This window comes from Bufo bufo, chromosome 1 (assembly GCF_905171765.1).
Source record: "Bufo bufo chromosome 1, aBufBuf1.1, whole genome shotgun sequence".
Taxonomy (NCBI): Eukaryota; Metazoa; Chordata; class Amphibia; order Anura; family Bufonidae; genus Bufo; species Bufo bufo.
This window is the reverse complement of record NC_053389.1, coordinates 775,854,755-775,874,822: the sequence shown is the minus strand read 5'-3', so window position 1 is coordinate 775,874,822 and position 20,068 is coordinate 775,854,755. Positions and strand designations below refer to the sequence as shown.

Here is a 20,068-nt window from a genome sequence, read left to right as displayed (position 1 = left end):
GAGTCTATATGGGGTGATCACCACAGTCATTGATCACGCCTCTGTAAGGCTTCATTCAGACGTCCGGATGCGTTTTGCGGATCCGATCCATCTATCAGTGGATCCGTAAAAATCATGCGGACATCTGAATGGAGCTTTACAGGGGGGTGATCAATGACAGGGGGGTGATCAGGGAGTCTATATGGGGTGATCAGGGGTGATCAGGGGCTAATAAGGGGTTAATAAGTGACGGGGGGGGGGTGTAGTGTAGTGTAGTGGTGCTTGGTGCTACTTTACTGAGCTACCTGTGTCCTCTGGTGGTCGATCCAAACAAAGGGGACCACCAGAGGACCAGGTAGCAGGTATATTAGACGCTGTTATCAAAACAGCGTCTAATATACCTGTTAGGGGTTAAAAAAAACACATCTCCAGCCTGCCAGCGAACGATCGCCGCTGGCAGGCTGGAGATCAACTCTCTTACCTTCCGTTCCTGTGAGCGCGCGCGCCTGTGTGCGCGCGTTCACAGGAAATCTCGGCCATCGCGAGATGACGCGTATATGCGTGACTGTGCGCAGCGCTGCCACCTCCGGAACGCGATCCTGCGTTAGGCGGTCCGGAGGTGGTTAAGGCCCCTCAGAAATAATGCCCCCATTAGTGCCCCTCAGAATTAATGCCCCCCATTAAGGCCCCTCAGAATTAATGCCCCCTTATCTGTTTGTGCCAAAGAAAAATAATGAACTCACCTCATCCCTTTGATCGCAGGGGACAATGTGGCCACCAGCAGCAGGGACTGCGATCTACAGTCGTGGCCAAAAGTTTTGAGAATGACACAAATATTAGTTTTCACAAAGTTTGCTGCTAAACTGCTTTTAGATCTTTGTTTCAGTTGTTTCTGTGATGTAGTGAAATATAATTACACGCACTTCATACGTTTCAAAGGCTTTTATCGACAATTACATGACATTTATGCAAAGAGTCAGTATTTGCAGTGTTGGCCCTTCTTTTTCAGGACCTCTGCAATTCGTCTGGGCATGCTCTCAATCAACTTCTGGGCCAATTCCTGACTGATAGCAACCCATTCCTTCATAATCACTTCTTGGAGTTTGTCAGAATTAGTGGGTTTTTGTTTGTCCACCCGCCTCTTGAGGATTGACCACAGGTTCTCAATGGGATTAAGATCTGGGGAGTTTCCAGGCCATGGACCCAAAATGTCAACGTTTTGGTCCCCGGTGCTCCATCGTGCTGGAAAATGCATTGTTCTTCACCAAACCGTTGTTGGATTGTTGGAAGAAGTTGCTGTTGGAGGGTGTTTTGGTACCATTCTTTATTCATGGCTGTGTTTTTGGGCAAAATTGTGAGTGAGCCCACTCCCTTGGATGAGAAGCAACCCCACACATGAATGGTCTCAGGATGCTTTACTGTTGGCATGACACAGGACTGATGGTAGCGCTCACCTTTTCTTCTCCGGACAAGCCTTTTTCCAGATGCCCCAAACAATCGGAAAGAGGCTTCATCGAAGAATATGACTTTGCCCCAGTCCTCAGCAGTCCATTCACCATACTTTCTGCAGAAGATCAATCTGTCCCTGATGTTTTTTTTGGAGAGAAGTGGCTTCTTTGCTGCCCTTCTTGACACCAGGCCATCTTCCAAAAGTCTTCGCCTCACTGTGCGTGCAGATGCGCTCACACCTGCCTGCTGCCATTCCTGAGCAAGCTCTGCACTGGTGGCACTCCGATCCCGCAGCTGAATCCTCTTTAGGAGACGATCCTGGCGCTTGCTGGACTTTCTTGGACGCCCTGAAGCCTTCTTAACAAGAATTGAACCTCTTTCCTTGAAGTTCTTGATGATCCTATAAATTGTTAATTGAGGTGCAATCTTAGTAGCCACAATATCCTTGCCTGTGAAGCCATTTTTATGCAACGCAATGATGGCTGCACGCGTTTCTTTGCAGGTCACCATGGTTAACAATGGAAGAACAATGATTTCAAGCATCACCCTCCTTTTAACATGTCAAGTCTGCCATTTTAACCCAATCAGCCTGACATAATGATCTCCAGCCTTGTGCTCATCAACATTCTCACCTGAGTTAACAAGACGATTACTGAAATGATCTCAGCAGGTCCTTTAATGACAGCAATAAAATGCAGTGGAAAGGTTTTTTTGGGATTAAGTAAATTTTCATGGCAAAGAAGGACTATGCAATTCATCTGATCACTCTTCATAACATTCTGGAGTATATGCAAATTGCTATTATAAAAACGTAAGCAGCAACTTTTCCAATTTCCAATATTTATGTAATTCTCAAAATTTTGGCCACGACTGTACTCACGGGAAGAGGTTGAACGCTCACTGCTGGTGACGGAGGTACGAGGTAGCTCCTCTGGAGCAGCAGCCATGAGTTACCCCATCAACTATGGTGTCTGAGGTTGTTCTTACCCAGCGCCAAATTACACAGGGCACAGCCAAATTATACCTGGAGGGCCACTGAGAGCCCAGCACTGACATACATGGTATAAAAGAATTGCCACTAGGTGGCCATGTAATAATAGTAAATAAAAAAATTGGGCAGATTTACTAGTCCTATAGATGGCGTAACCTTAGACCGGCCGTCTAGACCTGCGCCAGATTTATCACTGGGCTCAGGCCGGATGATACATGTGGTGACGGGACAGACACCTTTTCTCTACTCTATACCAGCTATTGGCTTACTTTGAGACAGTATTTTACGCCACAATTCTGGCGCAGTTTTAGGCCTCTTTTACCACAAAGCCAAGGGGGGGTTTCCAGACACTAAATCTAGATGCGCAATTTATGCCTGAATCAAGGTGCACTATAATTTTTTTTTCAAACCACCAAGCGTAAAAAAAATTCAATATTAAATAAAAATAAAAAAAGTAATTAAATGAATGAAAAGTTAAGGATCCACATTTCTGTTAGATCCGTCCACCATTTTACTGGCAGACAAGTAAAATATATAAGAGATCTGCTAAACACAGTGGGGGAGATTTATCAAAACTGGTGCAAAGGGAAACTGGATAGCAACCAATCAGATTCCACCTTTCATTATCCAAAGTAGCTCTGAAAAATGAAAGGCGGAATCTGATTGGTTGCTATGGGCAACTAAACCAGTTTTCCTTTGCACCAGTTTTGATAAATCTCCTTCAATGCCCCAGTGTGTAGTCCTGAGCTTTCCTTTGTCAGATGCTGCCATCTAGTGGTGACAAGCAGTCCTGGTGCCGCTATCAGAATTGTTTGTAATATGTTGTTTCTCCCACAGCCTCATGATCCGTCCGTCACAGGTTTTTTTGCAGGTGTGTTGTGTTTTTTTTTTTTTCCTATTGGTCAATGAAGAATACTGCCAATTTTTAAACCACTGGCCCTGCAGGAATGAGACGCATGCTCTCTCCCATTGAGCATTGCCTGGCAATCATTCTCCATAGACTACTGAGCACGGTTGCCAAACAGAAGTTCTCTTTTCTCTAGATAGCTGATCCCAAAATCACGGACAGACAAAAAAATTTACGGACAAATTGGAAAACCATAATGCATGGTAAAGATTATAAGTAATACACATCTCTAGCTCAATATACTGATAAGAACTCATTAGCAGAATTTACTGTAAAATGAGGATAGTTACCACCAAAATCATCGAGTCAAGTATCACCAGCCTCAAAAGAAAAATCAAGGACACATCTATTTATTTTTCATGGACACAGTAAATAAGGGGCCTATTTTTATGGATTTGTTGGCAACCCTGCTGCTGAGTTGCTTCAGTGAGAACCAATACTCTTCTGAGGACCATCTAAGGCACCTCATGTAGTCAGATAATACTGTCTTCTGTGCTGAAGGAACTGCTGTCAACCGAGAAGTCTATGTTTGATACACCGTCCAAAAAATATTCTAGGAGGCATACCGCCATGTCTCTAATGAGAGACGGAAACGTTCCTTCCCCCAGGAGGCCGCAAATCCTGAAACCATAAGGACCTGATGCAGAAAGGACCTGCTGCCCCCGTCCCTATTATACTGGACCAAATCTGCACTTCTTACCCATTATTTCACTGTGTCCGTACAACTGGTTCTCCTGTAGAATGTAAGCTCTTAGGGCAGTAGGATCCTCTCCGCTGTAGAGTGTAAGCTCTTGGGGCACCAGGATCCCCTCTGCTGTAGAGTGTAAGCTCTTAGGGCCCTAGGATCCTCTCTCCTGTAGAGTATAAGCTCTTGGGGCACCAGGATCCTCTCTGCTGTAGAGTGTAAGCTCTTAGGACACCAGGATCCTCTCTCCTGTAGAGTGTAAGCTCTTAGGGCACTGGGATCCTCTCTGCTGTAGAGTGTAAGCTCTTAGGGCCCTAGGAACTTCTCTCCTGTAGAGTGTAAGCTCTTGGGGCATCAGAATCCTCTGTCCTGTAGAGTGTAAGCTCATAGGGCACTGGGATACTCTCGCCTTTAGAGTGTGAGCAGTAGGGTTTACTCTCCAGTATCCTGTCTGGACATTATAGGAACAGCATAGTCCATCTGGAGACTTCTTAAGTTTTTATGGCCAAAAGGATCCCAATAAACTTGACAGGTTTTGATTTTTTGTGATCGTTTTTCCCATACGGACACATTGAGGTGTCAGTAAATCAGTAATTTTACCGTGAGTCCCACGTCACCACAGATCACAATGTAGTCACCTCCTAAAGGAGAACATTACCAGACTGGAGCGAGCGCCTGGTGAATCTGAAGATACTTACCGCCCTCTGCTGGTCAGAGCAATAACTTCCTTATAGCAGATACAGGTTTGTTAAAATATCATTGTAAAGCAAGGAAAACGTGAATAATATTCTTATTCTGAACCCCATGAAGACTGGTAAGTGTCTCTATCATATTTACAAGCTTCATGGAAACACATGGCACTACAACCACCATCATGTAAAAACTAACCTTCATGTCCATGGATCCTGTACTGTACGGGGCACCATTTGTTCACAGTGCATTTTGTAACACAAAATGGAGTTTGTATAGACAAAACTCATTTTGTAGAATTCTGTCAGAAAATGACATTCTGTGAGAAAGATCTGTCAAACAAACAAACCAATGAACCACAAAATACAGTTCTGCACATTTTCTGACAAAAAATTTAAAATCTATTCTGTGTGACAGAAATGTTTTATATCACAAGACAAAATTCCGGGCAACAAAATGATTTCTGTAAAGTCAAAACAAATTCCACAACTTCTACAGTCACCGCACATCACAAAAGACACTATAAACCAACATGATCCTATAGATGTTATATTATCTCCCCCATAACAGTTCAGCATCAGAAGGATAATGTGCTATGTCATAACAAGAGGACCACACATGTCACACAGCCGTGTGCTCTCCCATTCATCACATGTCTGAACCAGAAGAATCACAGTTGTCAGAGCTCGATATGACCCCAGAGGTGGACAACCCTCATGAACATTAAGGAGACCACATAATATCACATCACAGGGGTTGTCCTGGTTAGGATGGAGTTAGGGCCCATACATGTGGCCGTATGGCATCTTCCCACAATCTCTGAGTTGCCCAGAGCAGTAGTAGGAGGCCCATATACTCCTACAGGGCCCTACTCTACCTCCAGACGCCTCCCACTGTATTCATCTGAGAAACCAAAAACTGCTGCACGCTCCACCATCTGGATGATACATGTGGTGCCGGGATAGATGCTTTTCTCAGTAGTTTACACCAGAATGCTGGAGCCGTTTCAGAAAGTTTTTAGTCCCCTCTATAGACTAGGAGAAGGTGCACTAACTTAATAGAGGACAAAGGTAATTAAAAACGAACAATCTCCATTCCTGTTTTTAGTGGGTCTCTCCGCCATCTTAGGGTGCATTCACACGACCGTGCCCGTTTTACAGATCCTCTAAATATGAGCACTGGCTGTGTGCACCGCATATCAGGGTGCGGACCCATTGATAGCAATAGGTCTGCGATCCACAAGATGTGGAAAAAGATAGGAAGTTTTATTTCTTGTGGTGCAGAGGTGCGAATCCGGTAGCACACAATGCAGGGTGCACACGGCCAGTGCCCGTCTTTAGTGACTACATGGTTTGCGGTCCGTAACACGGGCATGCCCATCCCACAGTCATGTGACTGCACCCTTACAGGCAGAGGAGAAAAATAAGAGAGATCTCCTAACCACCATGCCCCAGTGTGTGGTCCTATGGAAGTCTGAGCTTTCCTTTGTCACACGCTGCCATCTAGTGGTGACAATCAGTCATGGTGCAACTATCAGAATTTTTTGAATGTGCTTTTTGCATTTATTTCCCCCACAGCCTCATGATCCGTCCGTCACAGATTTTGTTGCAAATACATTGTGTTTTATTCCCTATAAATCAATAAAGAGTATTGCCAATATTACCATCACTAGCCCTGCAGAGATGACCAGGACAGACTTTCATGTTGGTTTGAGCTCATTGAGCATTGCCTGGGAATAAGTCTCCGTAGACTACCGAGTCTCCTCAATGAGAACCAATACTCTTCTGAGGACCTTCTAAGACATTTCAATCAATATTATCTTCTGGGATGATAATAAGAAAAGAGCCGCGAGGTTATGCTGCAGGCTGAGAAGTCTCTGGTTTGGCTGCTTCTTTTCCCACAGCACATTACCTGACAATAGATCTCTATGAGGCACACCGCTATGTCTATTCAATGAGGGCGAGTAATGCTCCTTCCCCCAGTTGGCCATGAATCTTCCAACTGTAAGGAACTGATACAGAAAGGACCTAACTAACCCTATTATAATGGACCAAGGCTGCACTTCTTACCTGTTATTGCCCTGTGTCAGCTACAACTGGTTCTAAGAGCTTTAATGCACCTGAGATGTCTCTCCTGTAGAGTGTAAGCTCTTAGGGCCCTAGGATCCTCTCCACTGTAGAGTGTAAGCTCTTAGGGCACTGGGATCCTCTCTCCTATAGAGTGTAAGCTCTTAGGACACCAGGATCCTCTCCACTGTACAGTGTAAGCTCTTAGGGCACTGGGATCCTCTCTCCTGTAGAGTGTAAGCTCTTAGGACACCACCAGGATCCTCTCTCCTGTAGAGTGTAAGCTCTTAGGACACTGGGTAAGAGTTTTTGTGATCACTTTTCCCATACGGACACATTGAGGTGTCAGTAAATCAGTAATTTTACCGTGAGTCCCACGTCACCACAGATCACAATGTAGTCACCTCCTAAAGGAGAACATTACCAGACTGGAGCGAGCGCCTGGTGAATGTAAAGATACTTACCGCCCTCTGCTGGTCAGAGCAATAACTTCCTTATAGCAGATACAGGTTTGTTAAAATGTAATTGTAAAGCAAGGAAAACGTGAATAATATTCTTATTCTGAACCCCATGAAGACTGGTAAGTGTCTCTATCATATTTACAAGCTTCATGGAAACACATGGCACTACAACCACCATCATGTGAAAATCTAACCTTTATGGACGCTGTACACAAAATAACACATATAAATTCTGTGTGACACAAAATTAATTCCCTAAAAATCAGTTCCACGTCTGACAATACTATTCTGTGGGACAAAATACCAGAAATTAATCATATTACAAAACAAATACATGTGATAAAAAATCTCTGAAAAGACAAAAAGAGTTCTATAGCTTCTACAGTCACTGTGCATCAAAAAAATCACATTACAAACAAATATGACCCCATAGACATTATATTATCACCCCCATAACAGTTCAGCATCAGAAGGATAATGTGCTATGTCGTAACAAGAGGAGCGCACATGTCACACAGCCGTGTGCTCTCCCATTCATCACATGTCTGAACCAGAAGGATCACAGTTGTCAGAGCTCGATATGACCCCAGAGGTGGACAACCCTCATGAACATTAAGGAGACCATCAAATTTTAATATGATGTCCCTAATGCCCTAATAAAACTTTTTCTAATATACTTTATTACTTAATTTTGTATTTTTATTAGACTTTTTCCTCCCTAAAGCGCACAATTTCCTAAGCGCTTAAAACTCAGTTCTCCGTACAGCGCTGACAGCTCCGCGGAGTACGGAGAGTGAAATGTACGAATGGGGCAGGAGTGCACATTGCTGCTCCTGTCCGTGCTCCTCGGACAATTACTAACTCTTGGCATAGCGCATGGGTACCCTCTACCCATCTACTATGTCAGGATTAGCGGAGCGGCTCCTGTTTCTGCCTGTTCCGCTAAGCTAAGAGAACTGCATGTCGGCGCTTAGCTTAGCGGAGCAGGCAGAAGCAGGAGCCCGCTCCGCGACTCCTGGCATAGTACATGGGCACAGGGTGGGGCACAGGCAGGAGCAGCAATATGTGCTCGTGCCCGTACTCCCTGCGCTGCTGTGGCCCCATTGAGAAATTTCACATTCCGTACTCCGTGCTCTTTAGGGGGAAAAAAGGATAATAAAAATACAAAATTCAGTGATAAAGTATATTAGAAAAAGTGTCATTAGGGACATCATATTAAAATTTGATACAAAGGTTTAGTTACTCTTTAAAAACTAACAATCTCCATTTGTGTTTTTAGTGGGTGGGTCCCTCCACCATCTTAGGGCGCATTCACACTACCCTGCCCGCATTACTGACCACAACCTACAGATCCGCTAAATACCAGCACTACGCATCACGGTGCAGACTCATTGATTGCAATGGGTCCATGATCCGCAAGATGCGGCAAAAGATAGGACGTTTTATCTCTTGTGGCTCAGAGGCCTGGACCCGGAAGCACACAGAAGCATCTTGTGTTCTGTACCACGATGCGGGGTGCACACGGCCAGTGGCCGTGTTTAGCGAATCCACGGTTTGCCGTCTGTAACACAGGAACGCCCGTCTCACAGTCATGTGACTGCACCCTAACAGGCAGAGGAGAAAAATAAGAGAGATCTCCTAACCACAATGCCCAAGTGTGTGGTCCTATGGCTCGCTGTGCTTTCCTTTCCCAGATGCTGCCATCTAGTGGTGACAAGTAGTGTTGAGTAAGCACCAAAGTGCTTGTGTGCTCTGGCCGTACCAAGTACAATGGAAATCAATTCATAAGACTATGAAAACCAATAGATGGCGTTATTGAGTTATCAACAGCGCCATCTATTGGTTTCACAGTCTTATGACAAGAGTAGACTAATAGTTTTGTCAGAAGACTATGAAACCAATAGATGGCACTCAATAGCACCATCTATTGGTTTTCATAGTCTTATGACAGCTGAAAAACAAGGCAGATTCTGCTCATTTGCATGTCTTTCCCATATGCCCATGTTTATGCAAATTAGTTTTTACATGACAAAACTGTATAGAAAGGTTATTGAATATTATGTTAGGACAATTAGAAAACGTTTTGTCACCCTAATGATATTGATCTAGGTGCGCAGGTCCACCCAAGCCATCCAACAGATCTGAAGTTAGTTTGAGGTTTACTGGTTCTAAGTCAGATGAGAGTTGGTTTGGGATATCTCCTAATGCACAAGGCTGCCATTGTAAGGTATGCTGGCTGTTATCTGTATCATGGATACATGGATGGCCTGTACATACCTGGCTTTTGACATATAGCCTTTGTGTGGTTGTCTATTGTATGTCATAGGTAACAGGAGTCTAAGATGCATCCAGCTATCCTTTTAATGCTGTTTCCATCAATGTCTAATCTTTTTTTGTGAGCCAGACACTCTCTTTTCTTTAGAGCAGGGGGTGCCTGGTTTGATGCTCGGGTCTCCCATTGACTTTTATTGTATTAAATTGTACTCGAGCACCCGAAGTATTCGGCCGGGCCCTCTGATGTGCCAAGCATAGCGTTGCTCAAGCCGAACAGCAGTTCGGCCAAGCATGCTCAGTCAACACTAGTGACAAGCAGTCATGGTGCAACTATCAGAATTTTTTTGTAATGTGATGTTTGAGTTTTTGTTTTTTTCCCCCGCAGCCTCATGATCCGTCCGTCACAGATTTTGTTGCAAATACATTGTGTTTTATTCGCTTTAGATCAGGCGTGCTCAAACTGCGGCCCTCCAGCTGTTGCAAAACTACAACTCCCAGCATTCCCAGACAGTCTACAGCTATCAGCCTGCAGCAGGGCATGGTGGGAGTTGTAGTTTTAAAACAGCTGGAGGACCACAGGTGGAGCATCCCTGCTTTACATCAAGGAAGAGTATTGCGAATTTTACTACCACTAGCCCTGCAGAGATGACCAGGACAGACTTTCATGTTGGTTTGAGTTCCTTTCCATACTCTTTCCCATTGAGCATTGCCTGGGAATAAGTCTCCATAGACTACCGAGTCTCTTCAATGAGAACCAATACTCTTCTGAGGACCTTCTAAGACATTTCAATCAATATTATTTTCCAGGTGATAAATAGAAAAGAGCCGTGAGGTTATGCTGCAGGCTGAGAAGTCTCTGGTCTGGCTGCTGTGCAGAAAAATGTTTGTTTTCCCACAGAACATCACCTCACAGTAAATCTCTACGAGGCACCACCATGGCTGGTTAATGAGGGCCAGCAAATAGTAATGCTTCTTCCCCCAGACCACAAATCCTGAAACCATAAGGACCTGATACAGAAAGGACCTGCTGCCCCCGTCCCTATTATACTGGACCAAATCTGCACTTCTTACCCGTTATTTCACTGCATCACCTACAACTGGTTCTAAAATCTTTAGAGCAGCAGAGATGTCTCTCCTGAAGAGTGTAAGCTCTTAGGGCAGTAGGATCTTCTCCGCTGTAGAGTGTAAGCTCTTAGGGCAGTAGGATCCTTTCCACTGTAGAGTGTAAGCTCTTAGGACACTAGGATCCTCTCCACTGTAGAGTGTAAGCTCTTAGGACACTGGGATCCTCTCTCCTGTAGAGTGTAAGCTCTTAGGACACTAGGGTCTTCTCCGCTGTAGAGTGTAAGCTCTTAGGACACTAGGATCCTCTCCACTGTAGAGTGTAAGCTCTTAGGACACTGGGATCCTCTCTCCTGTAGAGTGTAAGCTCTTAGGACACTAGGGTCTTCTCCGCTGTAGAGTGTAAGCTCTTAGGACACTAGGATCCTCTCTCCTGTAGAGTGTAAGCTCTTAGGGCAGTAGGATATTTTCCGCTGTAGAGTGTAAGCTCTTAGGACAGTAGGATCCTCTCTCCTGTAGAGTGTAAGCTCTTAGGGCAATAGGATCCTCTTTCCTGTAGAGTGTAAGCACTTAGGGCACCAGGATCCTCTCTCCTATAGAGTGTAAGCTCTTAGGACACCAAGATCCTCTCTCCTGTAGAGTGTAAGCTCTTAGGGCACTGGGATCCTCTCTCCTGTAGAGTGTAAGCTCGTAGGGCACCAGGATCCTCTCTCCTGTAGAGTGTAAGCTCTTAGGACACCAGGATCCTCTCCACTGTAGAGTGTACGCTTTTAGGGCACTGGGATCCTCTCTCCCGTAGAGTGTAAGCACTTAGGGCACCAGGATCCTCTCCACTGTACAGTGTAAGCACTTAGGGCACCAGGATCCTCTCTCCTGTAGAGTGTAAGCTCTTAGGACACCAGGATGCTCTCTACTGTAGAGTGTAAGCTCTTAGGGCACTGGGATCCTCTCTCCTGTAGAGTGTAAGCTCTTAGGACAACAGGATCCTCTCCACTGTAGAGTGTAAGCTCTTAGGGCACCAGGATCCTCTCTCCTGTAGAGTGTAAGCTCTTAGGGCACCAGGATCCTCTCTCCTGTAGAGTGTAAGCTCGTAGGGCACCAGGATCCTCTCTCCTGTTGAGTGTAAGCTCTTAGGACACCAGGATCCTCTCCACTGTAGAGTGTACGCTCTTAGGGCACTGGGATCCTCTCTCCTGTAGAGTGTAAGCTCTTAGGACACCAGGATCCTCTCTCCTGTAGAGTGTAAGCACTTAGGGCACCAGGATCCTCTCCACTGTAGAGTGTAAGCTTTTAGGACACCAGGATGCTCTCCACTGTAGAGTGTAAGCTCTTAGGGCACTGGGATCCTCTCTCCTGTAGAGTGTAAGCTCTTAGGACACCAGGATCCTCTCCACTGTAGAGTGTAAGCTCTTAGGACACTGGGTAAGAGTTTTTGTGACCGCTTTTCCCATACGGACACATTGAGGTGTCAGTAAATCAGTAATTTTACCGTGAGTCCCACGTCACCACAGATCACAATGTAGTCACCTCCTAAAGGAGAACATTACCAGACTGGAGCGAGCGCCTGGTGAATCTGAAGATACTTACCGCCCTCTGCTGGTCAGAGCAATAACTTCCTTATAGCAGATACAGGTTTGTTAAAATGTAATTGTAAAGCAAGGAAAACGTGAATAATATTCTTATTCTGAACCCCATGAAGACTGGTAAGTGTCTCTATCATATTTACAAGCTTCATGGAAACACATGGCACTACAACCACCATCATGTAAAAACTAACCTTTATGGACGCTGTACACAAAATAACACATATAAATTCTGTGTGACACAAAATTAATTCCCTGTATAAAAATCAGTTCCGCGTCAGACAATATTATTCTGTGGGACAAAATACCAGAAATTAATCATATTACAAAACAAATACATGTGATAAAAATTCTCTGAAAAGACAAAAAGAGTTCTATAGCTTCTACAGTCACTGTGCATCAAAAAAAAATCACATTACAAACCAACATGACCCCATAGATGTTAAATTATGACCCCCATAACAGTTCAGCATCAGAAGGATAATGTGCAATGTCGTAACAAGAGGACCGCACATGTCACACAGCCGTGTGCTCTCCCATTCATCACATGTCTGAACCAGAAGGATCACAGTTGTCAGAGCTCGATATGACCCCAGAGGTGGACAACCCTCATGAACATTAAGGAGACCATCAAATTTTAATATGATGTCCCTAATGCCCTAATAAAACTTTTTCTAATATACTTTATTACTTCATTTTGTATTTCTATTAGACTTTTTCCTCCCTAAAGCGGACCATTCCTTATGCGCTTAAAACTCAGTTCTCCGTACAGCGCTGACAGCTCCGCGGAGTACGGAGAGTGAAATGTACGAATGGGGCAGGAGTGCACATTGCTGCTCCTGTCCGTGCTCCTCGGACAATTACTAACTCTTGGCATAGCGCATGGGTACCCTCTACCCATCTACTATGTCAGGATTAGCGGAGCGGCTCCTGTTTCTGCCTGTTCCGCTAAGCTAAGAGAACTGCATGTCGGCACTTAGCTTAGCGGAGCAGGCAGAAGCAGGAGCCCGCTCCGCGACTCCTGGCATAGTACATGGGCACAGGGTGGGGCACGGGCAGGAGCAGCAATATGTGCTCCTGCCCGTACTCCCTGCGCTGCTGTGGCCCCATTGAGAAATTTCACATTCCGTACTCCGTGCTCTTTAGGGGGAAAAAAGGATAATAAAAATACAAAATTCAGTGATAAAGTATATTAGAAAAAGTTTCATTAGGGACATCATATTAAAATTTGATACAAAGGTTTAGTTACTCTTTAAAAACTAACAATCTCCATTTGTGTTTTTAGTGGGTGGGTCCCTCCACCATCTTAGGGCGCATTCACACTACCCTGCCCGCATTACTGACCACAACCTACAGATCCGCTAAATACCAGCACTACGCATCACGGTGCAGACTCATTGATTGCAATGGATCCATGATACGCAAGATGCGGCAAAAGATAGGACGTTTTATCTCTTGTGGCTCAGAGGCCTGGACCCGGAAGCACACAGAAGCATCTTGTGTTCTGTACCACGATGCAGGGTGCACACGTGCCCGTGTTTAGCGAATCCACGGTTTGCGGTCCGTAACACAGGAACGCCCGTCTCACAGTCATGTGACTGCACCCTAACAGGCAGAGGAGAAAAATAAGAGAGATCTCCTAACCACAATGCCCAAGTGTGCAGGCCTATGGCTCGCTGTGCTTTCCTTTCCCAGATGCTGCCATCTAGTGGTGACAAGTAGTGTTGAGTAAGCACCAAAGTGCTTGTGTGTTCTGGCCGTACCAAGTATAATGGAAATCAATTCATAAGACTATGAAAACCAATAGATGGCGTTATTGAGTTATCAACAGCGCCATCTATTGGTTTCACAGTCTTATGACAAGAGTAGACTAATAGTTTTGTCAGAAGACTATGAAACCAATAGATGGCACTCAATAGCACCATCTATTGGTTTTTATAGTCTTATGACAGCTGAAAAGCAAGGCAGATTCTGCTCATTTGCATGTCTTTCCCATATGCCCATGTTTATGCAAATTAGTTTTTACATGACAAAACTGTATAGAAAGGTTATTGAATATTATGTTAGGACAATTAGAAAACGTTTTGTCTTCCTAATGATATTGATCTAGGTGCGCAGGTCCACCCAAGCCATCCAACAGATCTGAAGTAACTTTGAGGTTTACTGGTTCTGAGTCAGATGAGAGTTGGTTTGGGATATCTCATAGTGCACAAGGCTGCCATTGTAAGGTATGCTGGCTGTTATCTGTATCATGGATACATGGATGGCTTGTACATACCTGGCTTTTGACATATAGCCTTTGTGTGGTTGTCTATTGTATGTCATAGGTAACAGGAGTCTAAGATGCATCCAGCTATCCCTTTAATGCTGTTTCCATCAATTTCTAACCTTTTTTTGTGAACCAGACACTCTCTTTTCTTTAGAGCAGGGGGTGCCTGGTTTGATGCTCGGGTCTCCCATTGACTTTCATTGTATTAAATTGTACTCGAGCACCCGAAGTATTCGGCCGGGCCCTCTGATGTGCCAAGCATAGCGTTGCTCAAGCCGAACAGCAGTTCGGCCAAGCATGCTCGGTCAACACTAGTGACAAGCAGTCATGGTGCAACTATCAGAATTTTTTTGTAATGTGATGTTTGAGTTTTTGTTTTTTCCCCCGCAGCCTCATGATCCGTTCGTCACAGATTTTGTTGCAAATACATTGTGTTTTATTCGCTTTAGATCAGGCGTGCTCAAACTGCGGCCCTCCAGCTGTTGCAAAACTACAACTCCCAGCATTCCCAAACAGTCTACAGCTATCAGCCTGCAGCAGGGCATGGTGGGAGTTGTAGTTTTAAAACAGCTGGAGGACCACAGGTGGAGCATCCCTGCTTTACATCAAGGAAGAGTATTGCGAATTTTACTACCACTAGCCCTGCAGAGATGACCAGGACAGACTTTCATGTTGGTTTGAGTTCCTTTCCATACTCTTTCCCATTGAGCATTGCCTGGGAATAAGTCTCCGTAGACTACCGAGTCTCTTCAATGAGAACCAATACTCTTCTGAGGACCTTCTAAGACATTTCAATCAATATTATTTTCTAGGTGCTAAAAAGAAAAGAGCCGCGAGGTTATGCTGCAGGCTGAGAAGTCTCTGGTCTGGCTGCTGTGCAGAAAAATGTTTGTTTTCCTGCAGAACATCACCTCACAGTAAATCTCTACGAGGCACCACCATGGCTGGTTAATGAGGGCCAGTAAATAGTAATGCTTCTTCCCCCAGACCACAAATCCTGAAACCATAAGGACCTGATACAGAAAGGACCTGCTGCCCCCGTCCCTATTATACTGGACCAAATCTGCACTTCTTACCCGTTATTTCACTGCATCACCTACAACTGGTTCTGAAATCTTTAGAGCAGCAGAGATGTCTCTCCTGAAGAGTGTAAGCTCTTAGGGCAGTAGGATCTTCTCCTCTATAGAGTGTAAGCTCTTAGGACACTGGGATCCTCTCTCCTGTAGAGTGTAAGCTCTTAGGGCAGTAGGATCTTCTCCACTGTAGCGTGTAAGCTCTAAGGGCACCAGGATCCTTTCTCCTGTAGAGTGTAAGCTCTTAGGGCACTGGGTAAGAGTTTTAGTGATCGTTTTTCCCATACGGACACATAGAGGTGTCAGTAATTCAGTAATTTTACCGTGAGTCCCACGTCACCACAGATCACAATGTAGTCACCTCCTAAAGGAGAACTATAGAGTGTAAGCTCTTAGGGCACCAGGATCCTCTCTCCTGTAGAGTGTAAGCTCTTGGGGCAAAAGGATCCTCTCTTCTGTAGAGTGTAAGCTCTTAGGACACCAGGGTTCTCTCTGCTGTAGAGTGTAATCTCTTGGGCACCGGGATCCTCTCTCCTGTAGAGTGTAAGCTCTTAGGGTACTGGGATACTCTCTCCTTTAGAGTTGTGAGCAGTAGGGTTTACTCTCCTTTATCCTGTCTAGACATCATAGAAACAGCACAGTCAATATGGAGACCTTCTAATTTTTGTGGCCAGCAAGGATCCTAATAAACTTGACAGGTTTTTCCCATACGGAGAACATTACCAGACTGGAGCGAGCGCCTGGTGAATCTGAAGATACTTACCGCCCTCTGCTGGTCAGAGCAATAACTTCCTTATAGCAGATACAGGTTTGTTAAAATGTAATTGTAAAGCAAGGAAAACGTGAATAATATTCTTATTCTGAACCCCATGAAGACTGGTAAGGGTCTCTATTAGGGTTGAGCGAACCCGAACTGTAAAGTTCGAGTTCGTACCGAACTTTAGGACTTTTAGACCCCGGACCCGAACCCGAACATTTCCGTAAAAGTTCGGGTTCGGGTTTGGTGTTCGGCGCTTTCTTGGCGCTTTTGAAAGGCTGCACAGCAGCCAATCAACAAGCGTCATACTACTTGCCCCAAGAGGCCATCACAGCCATGCCTACTAATGGCACGGCTGTGATTGGCCATGGCAGCATGTGACCATGGGCGTCCGCAAGGGGGGGCAAGGGGGGGAAAGTGCCCCCCCCTGGAATCGCCCCCCCCCCCTCGGAAAGATTGCCCCCCCCCCCCCCCGAGCTGCTCAGAAGTGGGGGGGCGGCGGCAGGGTACAGGGAGATGAACGTTTCCATTGTGGAAGCGTTCATCACCATAGTCATCTGTATCGCCGTCCTCAGGACAGCGATACAGATGACTGTGCTGAGGCAGCGGAGGGAGAGGCGTGTCCCTTTCCCTTCCTCTGATAGGCTGCCAGCACTCGGCCGGCAGCCTATCAGAGGCCGGCGCAGGCGGCGCGATTACGTCATCACGCCGCCTGAGCCTTACAGCGCGGGACACGGGCCGGAAGAGGCCTGTATCACATCGCTACCAAGGAGGTAAGTATAAGTATATATATTTTTTTTTGTGTACAATACTGGTGGCTACTGGCACATAATGGGGGTCTCTGGCTACTGGCACATAATGGGGGTCTCTGGCTACTGGCACATAATGGGGGGCTCTGGCTACTGGCACATAATGGGGGTCTCTGGCTACTGGCACATAATGGGGGTCTCTGGCTCACCCCCTTGCAAATCAGCCAAGCAGTCTGAGCCCCAAGTCATGCAGCAGTCTCTTCTGCTTTTTGATGACTCTGTTAGGCTACTTTCACACTTGCGTTCGGAGCGGATCCGTCTGATGTTTCATCAGACGGATCCGCTCCGATAATGCAGACGTTCGCATCCGTTCAGAACGGATGCGTCTGCATTAAAACTTAGAAAATTTTCTAAGTGTGAAAGTTGTCTGAGCGGATCCGTTCAGACTTTACATTGAAAGTCAATGGGGAACGGATCCGCTTGAAGATTGAGCCATATAGTGTCATCTTCAAGCGGATCCGTCCCCATTGACTTACATTGTAAGTCTGGACGGATCCGCTCGCCTCCGCACGGCCAGGCGGACACCCGAACGCTGCAAGCAGCGTTCAGGTGTCCGCTCACTGAGCGGAGCGGAGGCTGAACGCTGGCAGGCGGATGCATTCTCAGTGGATCCGCCTCCACTGAGAATGCATTGGGGCCAGACGGATGCGTTCGGGGCCGCTCGTGAGCCCCTTCAAACGGTGCGCACGAGCGGACACCCGAACGCTAGTGTGAAAGTAGCCTTAGCAGGGTTTGCCAGGGTCATCCACCTAGCCCTGCCCCAGAAGTGGAAGAGATTGAGTGCACTGATGACCAACCACTTATTTTTCAAGATGAGTACATGGGAGGACCATCGCAGCACGTCTCGGATGATGACGAAACACAGGTGCCAACTGCTGGGGCTTTCGAAAGTGTGCAGACCGACGAGGAAGTCAGGGGTGAAGACTGGGTGGAAGATGATGTGGAGGACGATGAGGTCCTCGACCCCACATGGAATCAAGGTCATGCGAGTGACCTATGTAGTTCGGAGGAAGAGGCGGTGGTCGCACAGAGCCACCAGCACAGCAGAAGAGGGAGCAGGGTGCAAAAGCGGAGCGGCCGTCCTCTAGACAGTACGCCTCCTACTGCCCACTAGGGACCGAGCACACCAAAGCCAGCTCCAAGGAGTTCCCTGGCGTGGCAGCTCTTCAGACAATGTGCTGACGACAAGACACAAGTGGTTTGCACGCTGTGCAATCAGAGCCTGAAGCGAGGCATAAACGTTCTCAACCTGAGCACAACCTGCATGACCAGACATCTAAGTGCAAAGCACGAGCTGCAGTGTTGTAGACACCTCAAAAACCAAGAAAGGTCTCTGGCTCCTCCTGCTTCCTCTTCTGCTGCAATTAAAAGAACTACTATGTTTCCCTTAGGGTTAATCCAGCTTCTTGTAGCTGTCTCCCTGACAGCCGCTAGAGGTGCTTCCGCGATTCTCACTGTGAAAATTACAGTGGGAAGACGCGGAACATAGTTTTGAATGCGTGCGCATGCGCAGCTGAGAGGAGGATCGGGGAGAAGAGTTCCCAGTACCGGCGCTGGAGAAAGGTAAGTGGCTGAAGGGGTTTTAACCCCTTCAGCCCGGTGGGAGGGGGACACGAGGGTGCCCCACTCCTAACAACTATATACTGCCAGGAAAATGAGTTTGTTTTCCTGGCACTATAGTGCTCCTTTACACCAGTACTGCACAGTGTCTGTTCTCTGCAGGAACAGGCCATAGACACCAGTACCACTACATTAACTGTACTGGTTCTGGGACTATAGTGTCCTTTTAGGCTCCATTCACACGTCCGCAATTTCGTTTTGCATTTTGCGGAACGGAATTTCGGACTTACTCATTCCTATGGGGCAGCACGATGTGCTGCCCGGACACAGTATTGCGGATCCGAATTTCCGGGTCCACACTTCCGTTCCGCAAAAAAATAGAACATGTCCTATTCTTGTCCGCAATTGCGGACAAGAACAGGCATATTCTATTAGTGCCGGCAATGTGCAGTCCGCAAAATGTGGAACGCCCATTGCCGCTTTCCGTGTTTTGAGGCTCTGTGTATCCGCAAAACACGTTGCGGATGTGTGAATGGAGCCTTAATGTGAGGTAAATTAGTTTCCAATGTAGTATTAATAACTAAACAGTTACATAATAAACATATTGCATTGTCTACTTACCACCAGGACAATAAGATGATCTGGTCTCTGGCTGCAGTCTGGCTCTTGGTCTGGCTCTGGGGACTCCCTTGTCACTCTCTTCTCCCCCCCCCTCCCTTGTCACTCTCTTCTCCCCCCTCCCTTGTCACTCTCTTCTCCTCCCTCCCTTGTCACTCTCATTTCCCCCCTCCCTCCCTTGTCACTCTCTTCTCTCCCCCCTCCCTTGTCACTCTCTTCTCCCCCCTCCCTCCCTTGTCACTCTCTTCTCCCCCCTCCCTTGTCACTCTCTTCTCCTCCCTCCCTTGTCACTCTCATTTCCCCCCTCCCTCCCTTGTCACTCTCTTCTCTCCCCCCTCCCTTGTCACTCTCTTCTCCCCCCTCCCTTGTCACTCTCTTCTCCTCCCTCCCTTGTCACTCTCATTTCCCCCCTCCCTCCCTTGTCACTCTCTTCTCTCCCACCCTCCCTTGTCACTCTCTTCTCCCCCCTCCCTTGTCACTCTCTTCTCCCCCCTCCCTCCCTTGTCACTCTCTTTCCCCCCCCCCCCTCCCTCCCTTGTCACTCTCTTCTCCCCCCTCCCTTGTCACTCTCTTCTCCCCCCTCCCTTGTCACTCTCTTCTCCCCCCTCCCTTGTCACTCTCTTCTCCCCCCTCCCTCCCTTGTCACTCTCTCCCCCCCTCCCTCCCTTGTCACTCTCTTCTCCCCCCTCCCTCCCTTGTCACTCTCTCCCCCCCTCCCTCCCTTGTCACTCTCTTCTCCCCCCTCTCTCCCTTGTCACTCTCTTCTCCCCCCTCCCTTGTCACTCTTCCCCCCCCCTCCCTTGTCACTCTCTTCTCCTCCCTCCCTTGTCACTCT

At 46.7% G+C, this 20,068-nt stretch overlaps 3 non-coding genes across 3 annotated transcripts; all 3 read right to left on the bottom strand.

Moving 5' to 3' along the window:
* Window positions 1-5,276: 5,276 nt before the first annotated feature.
* On the bottom strand, window positions 5,277-5,372 carry LOC120987533. Its single transcript, XR_005776124.1, has one exon. It is a non-coding gene; the product is annotated as a small nucleolar RNA U13 (small nucleolar RNA).
* A 2,320-nt stretch (window positions 5,373-7,692) lies between these two features.
* On the bottom strand, window positions 7,693-7,788 carry LOC120987525. Its single transcript, XR_005776117.1, has one exon. It is a non-coding gene; the product is annotated as a small nucleolar RNA U13 (small nucleolar RNA).
* A 4,829-nt stretch (window positions 7,789-12,617) lies between these two features.
* On the bottom strand, window positions 12,618-12,713 carry LOC120987524. The gene has a single exon (XR_005776116.1). It is a non-coding gene; the product is annotated as a small nucleolar RNA U13 (small nucleolar RNA).
* Window positions 12,714-20,068: the final 7,355 nt, after the last annotated feature.